The sequence below is a fragment of the Otolemur garnettii genome, unplaced genomic scaffold (assembly GCF_000181295.1).
Source record: "Otolemur garnettii isolate 467f Iridium unplaced genomic scaffold, OtoGar3 scaffold00009, whole genome shotgun sequence".
Classification (NCBI taxonomy): Eukaryota; Metazoa; Chordata; class Mammalia; order Primates; family Galagidae; genus Otolemur; species Otolemur garnettii.
In genome coordinates this window covers 36,381,827-36,388,226 of record NW_003852404.1, presented here as the reverse complement: position 1 = coordinate 36,388,226, position 6,400 = coordinate 36,381,827, and the positions used below count along the sequence as shown (strand labels likewise).

General features: G+C 39.8%; 1 pseudogene; it reads right to left on the bottom strand.

Moving 5' to 3' along the window:
• Positions 1 to 1,446: 1,446 nt before the first annotated feature.
• The window catches only part of LOC100950877, an 18,758-nt pseudogene continuing 13,804 nt past the window's right edge, over positions 1,447 to 6,400 (bottom strand).

Below are 6,400 nucleotides of genomic sequence, written 5' to 3'. Positions count from 1 at the left end.
CATTAATGCTTTCATTCCTATTTAAAATCAATCCAGTTGCTAATCAGCGGGCAGGAGTGACAACACCAAGTTCAGGCTGTTGTACCACTAGGTATTGTGCCTGCAAGTTTAAGAAAAATGTAAGAATGCCTTTCCCCTTCAGACAAAAAAAAGAAAAATTACTTTCAAAATTAAAAAATTGAGGAGAAGTTATCACACTAAATCTAACCTGACTTGCAAAGGAATATCATGTAAAATGGCTTGATGTAGTCTATCAAAAAGCTAGGGGAGATTTTTATTGCATAGTGAATTGGCAAGGCATTTTTATTGCTTAAAAAAAAATCTCACTTCCTTACAGAAATAATTTTTGCTTTTTAATGAGCTTATAAACAAAAAAGTTTCCATTTCAAAATAAAAACAAAATCCCAGATCATATAGATGTTTACAGTGATTACATTTATCTAAGCAACATACATACATGTTCAGTTGTAAGATGTTAACTAAGTTTCTGTGACAACTATGTTTTTTTTTTTAAATACCAAGAACATTATGGACTTAATGTACAGTCCTGAGGATAATCTAGTAGTTACTCAGTTTTTCTTAAGTCTTCACTTTAAATGCTGTTATTTCTGGCACAGGTAAGCAGGCAGAGTCTTTGATATGCTCAAACACTGAAATCTTTTGTTACTACCATATCAGCTGGCTTGTAGACAAGAAGCCAACCAGTTTAAGAATGTTTTAAGTGAACAACTTGCAAACCTCAAGGATAGAAAAACTCTAAGAATACACAATTGTGACCATTTACAATCATCACATTTCTGGCTGAAGACTGTTCATGGCATTCTTCTGAAATGAGATCTCAAAGCAGTATAGTTCAAGATAAAAGGTTTTTTAAAAATTGGCATATGCACAATTTCCCCACCAATTTGTGTGTGTCAACAATTTAGTTAACTTTTCCACTTGAAAAGATGCAATAGAAAAACAGACACCATGTTTCACTATCTCAGCTAATATTCACAATTACAGCAGCTACAACTGAGGATACAGCATTACCAAGGTTGCCCAGAGTCAGTTTATACTGAAATTAAGTTCTTTACACCAAATAAATGGTTATCCACAATGACTGGCCAGTCATTGAACTAAAATTTCTAGATTTGGGGAGAAACAAATGCTGCTCCAATCATCTGCTCTGCTTCTTCTGTTCCTCAATTCCTGCTTAGAAATCTGAAGGGATTTGGGCCTGTTGACCCTGCTGGCTGGAAGAGCCACCTGCTGTGTGGCTTTCTGCTTTAACATTGTCCAATCAAATCTGTAGTCAGGATCCTGTCCTGAAAAGAGTGAGGAATAGCTGCCTCACAGATAGTAATCTGGGGCTTCTTCAAAGTACAGCCCATGAAAATAGTTTGATTACATGACAAATACCGCAAGAAACCCCTTACATAAAATCTCAACAGAAGTGGGAATCTTCTATTCACTAATCCTTCCATATTTTTGTTTCTTTGTTGCAGCCCTTAGTCTATGCCATGGCAGACTGGTTCTATTAAATATATATATTATATATATATATATATATATCCTAATGATTCCGTGTCATCTTGCAACTCTGCTCATCACCAAGATGTGCACTGATTCTAGCATATTGAGTATTGCCAGTGAGGTTATCTTCTCTGTATAGTTTGTGTTGCTTTGCCCTGTTGTCTCTGTGCTTTTTGGACAAAACAAAATCAATAAAGAATAACAATTACAGTGACATCCAATGCCCATTAGGACAGTGACACTAATGCCCATTAGGAAGTTATCTGGTTTAATGTCTCTGTGTATAAAATTTTGTGTATGTAGGGGCAGAGGCAAGATGGATGACTAGAGCCAGCTTTCCACAGAGGCTCCCACCCAGAAGGAGAGTTAAAGGATAGAAGTTTAGCAAGAAAGCTGATGGTTTGGAGCCTGAGCCAAGAGAGAAGGTTGAAGAACATACATCAACCCTGCTGAGATGAGCTGCAACCCCAAGGATACAAACAATAGGAACAAAATCCATCACCAAGCAGATAGGAGGCCCCTCCCCCAAAAGAACAGCTCACAGTATACTTTCTACAAACAAGCAAGCAGAGTTCAGACATCCTTCCATTTCATCCCATGGGAGAGACCCTCTAAAAACTGAACTTCCTTCCCCTACTAGGGTGCCATGGCACCCTCCTGCCAGGTACAAAACTATATAAAACTGTAAAAATTCTCTACCTGCATTTCTGAACTCCCAGCACACCCCTCTACTCTCATCCCAAGGTCTGGAAGACTGTCCCCCATGGTGTCCAGATTCTTGGGCATCTCCTTGCAAGGTGTGGACAGGATGTGGACTGTTGCAGGTCTGTGCTGATCCTGCAGCATGGGTGTAAGGAAGAGACGATTGGACTAAAGAAGCCATAGGGAAGAGGGAGGGGTGGTCCCTAAGGCACAGAGAAGCAGCCCCAGTAGCAGGAACAACAGGGCTCATACACCTGGGGATATTTTGGAGGGACAGTCCTGTCTCTCTGGGCAACCAGAGAAAGCCAAGCATCTTCTCTGGTGGCAGCCACTGGTGAAACAGATCTGGGATGGTAACACAGGCCCCGGTGAGCAAACAGTATGCCTGAGGCAGTACCTGCCTGGGTGGGGCATGTCAGGGATGGAGAATAGAAGACATGTGTAAAAAGATGGCATACTCCCAGGGTAGGGCTGAGCCAGAGGACAGCTATAGTGAGCCTAAGTAGCACCCAGCCCACAGGGGATCATAGCTGAGACAAAACCAGGTGGAGAGAGGCTGGAATTGAGAGCTCGCCCCAACAAAGACTGCAACAAAGACAGACATGCCAGCTCTGGGCAGCAGCACAGCCCAGGGCTGAGTTGCACTTTCTGTGAACTCAAATAGCACCTGGTCTACAGGGGAATGTAGCCAGAACAGACTCACAAATTCTGTGAAAATATAAGTGTCAGCAACAACAATCAGAGAGGGGCTGGAACTGAGTGAACCACCCCAGCTTCCATTAACCACCTGAGGTTGTCAACCTCAGCTTCCCCTACCAGATGGTGACAGAGTGTGGAGGCCTGGCTGAGGAGACAAAGATCCTGGAGGAGCATCTGGTCATTGGAGGGAACTGGGTCACAGCCCTGCAGGGTTACCAGTGACTGGATGCCACAGAGATGCAAGGTGAGGAAGGAGGCATCAACCTTCCCAGACTAATTCATTTGCTGGGGAGGGGGTCCTTTTGACTCCACAGAGCACCATGAGTCATACTCAAGCTGCCAGCAGACCCCTGATATCTTCTTGCTGAAGACCTTTTGAACTCTCCCACTTGAGACTGAGTATTGACTGGGACAATTGATTTGGATTTCTCGAACTAGGCCAATCACCCGAGGACTATCCAAAGTGATACCCTGGGTGTGTGGCTGTGGGAAGGTTTGATTTTCCTTTTCCAGTTGTTGCCTGTGGGGGTGGGGTGACTTAACTACTGGTATTTCTCCACAGCTGAGACTTCAACCCAGAGTAACTGTTTCACTAGGGTAGGACAGAGACCAGCTGAAAACAAGACAGAGCCACTTAGCCCCCCAAACCAAGTAAGTCCCCAGTTTCTCAGGCCATAGCACTGTATGTGTCCTTTGCAAAGGTCTAAGGGAAAAGGTACAGACACCCGTCACAACTCTTAGGCAGAGAGCTAGTTAATCACTACTCCAGGAGCCCCCCTACCCAACTTCACCTTATCTGCTCATCTAGCCAAAAGGTATAAAATAATCATGGGGCAGAATCAGCAGAAAAACTCCAGTAATATTAATAACCAGAGTAGATCAACTCCCCCAAGGAATGATATGGCAGACACAACTGAAGATCCATTCTTAAACAAATGGTTGAGATGTCAGAAATCAAATTCAGAATTTGGATGGCAAATAAGATGAATAGAATGGAGGTAAAGTTGGAATTAGAAATTTAAGGAGCATTTCAAAAGTTGTCCCAAGAATTCAATGAATTCAAAGACAAAATCACCAAACATTTTGACACATTAACACAAGAATTTGCACCCCTCAAAGATCTGAGAAATACAGTCCAATCTTTCAGTAATAGGATGGAACAAGCAGAAGAAAGGATTTCTGACATTGAAGACAAAGCTTTTGAACATTCCTAAATGCTCAAAGAGGAAGATAGAAGGAGAACAAAACATATCACTCTCTCAGAGAGCTCTGGGTTAATTCAAAGAAAACTAATATTTGCCTTATAGGAATCCCTGAAGGCAACAAAGTTGCTTCACAAGGCACAGAGGCTTTTCTTCATGACATTAAGAAGGAGAACTTTCCAGATACACCAAGAAACTCTGAAGTTCAGATAGCAGGCAGTTTAAGAATCCCTGCACAACTCAACCTGAATAAGACATCCCCCAGGCACACCATAATTAACTTCACTAAAGTTAATATGAAGGAGAAAATTCTGAAAGTAGCCAGATGTAAGAAAACCATAACTTACGGGGGGAAGAATATTAGAATGACTGCAGATCTCTCTGCTGAAACCTTTCAAGCAAGAAGAGGGTGGTCATTGACTTTTAATCTCCTCAAACAAAATAACTTTCAACCCAGAATCCTTTATCCAGCTAAACTGTTTCATTTATGATGGAGAAATTAAATTCTTTAATGAAAGTCACATGTTGAAGAAATTTGCTGGAACTAAACCAGCTCTCCAAGATATTCTAAGACCCATCCTCCATAAGGACCAGTGCAATCCTCCACCACAAAACTAAACTCACTCAAAAACTTTTGATCAAATTCCAACTTCCACAGTGCCAAAAGGATTAAAAATGTCCACTGGACTTTCAAAAAACTTGATACGCAAAATTCTACCAGGCTTAACAATATTCTCAATTAATGTGAATGGCTTAAATTGTCATCTAAAGAGGCACAGGTTGGCTGACTGGATACAAAAACTCAGGCCAGATATCTGCTGCACACAAAAATCTCATTTTACCTTAAAAGATAAATATAGACTAAGGGTAAAGGGATGGTCATCTATATTTCAGGCAAATGGAAATCAGAAAAAAGCAGGCATTGAAATTTTTTTTCACAGATACAATAGGCTTTTAACCAACAAAAGAAAGGAAAGATATGGATGGTTACTTCATGTTTGTTAAGGATAATACTCCACGTGATGAGATTTCAATTATTAATATTTATGCACCCAACAAGAATGGGCCTCAATTTGTAAGAGAGACTAACAGACATGAGCAACTTGATTTCCTCCAGCTCCGTAATAGTTGAAGATTTTAACAGTCCTTTGGCACTGTTGGATAGATCCTCCAAAAAGAAGATAAGCAAATAAATTTTAGACTTAACAGACATCTACAGAACATTTCATCTTAACAAAACTGAATACACATTCTTCTCATCAGCCCACAGTACGTACTCCAAAATTGATCACATCTTAGGTCACAAGTCTAAACTCAGCAAATTTAAAAGAATACAAATTATTCCTTGCATCTTCTTGGACCATCATGGAATAAAAGTTGAACTCAGTAACAACTGAGGAATCTGCATTATCACACAAAAATATGGAAGATAAATAACCTTATGCTGATTAATAGCTGGGTCACAGATGAGATTAAGAAGGAAATTACCAAATTTTTGGAACAAAACAATAATGAAGACATGAATTATCAGAACCTCTGGGATACCACAAAGGCAGTAAGAGGGAAATTTATAGCACCGCAAGCCTTCCTCAAGAGAACAGAAAGAAAGGAAGTTAACAGCTTAATGGGACATCTCAGACAACTGGAAAAGGAAGACCATTCCAATCCCAAACCCAGCAGAAGAAAAGAAATAACCAAAATTAGAGAAGAATTAAATGAAATTGAAAACAAAAGGATTATACAACAGATCAATAAATCAAAAAGTTGGTTTTCTGAAAAGGTCAATAAAATAGCTAACCTAACCGGGAAAAAAAGAGTAAAATCTCTAATTTCATCAATCAGAAATGGTAAAGATGAAATAAGAACAGACCCTTCAGAAATCCTTAATGAATATTACAAGAAACTTTATTCTCAGAAATATGAAAATTGGAAGGAAATTGACCAATACTTGAAAGCATGCCACCTTCCAAGACTTAGAATAATCAAGTGAAAATGTTGAACAGGCCTATATCAAGTTCTGAAATAGAATCAATTATACAAAATCTCTCTAAAAAGAAAAGCCCGGGACCAGAGGGCTTCACATCAGAATTTCACCAAACCTTTGAAGAGGAACTAGTACCTATATTACTCAACCTTCTCCAAAATATAGAAAAAGAAGGAATACTACCCAACACATTCTATGAAGCAAACATCACCTTGTTACCCAAACCAGGAAAAGCCTCAACAAGAAAAGAAAATTATAGACCAATATCACTAATGAATATTGATGCAAAAATATTCAA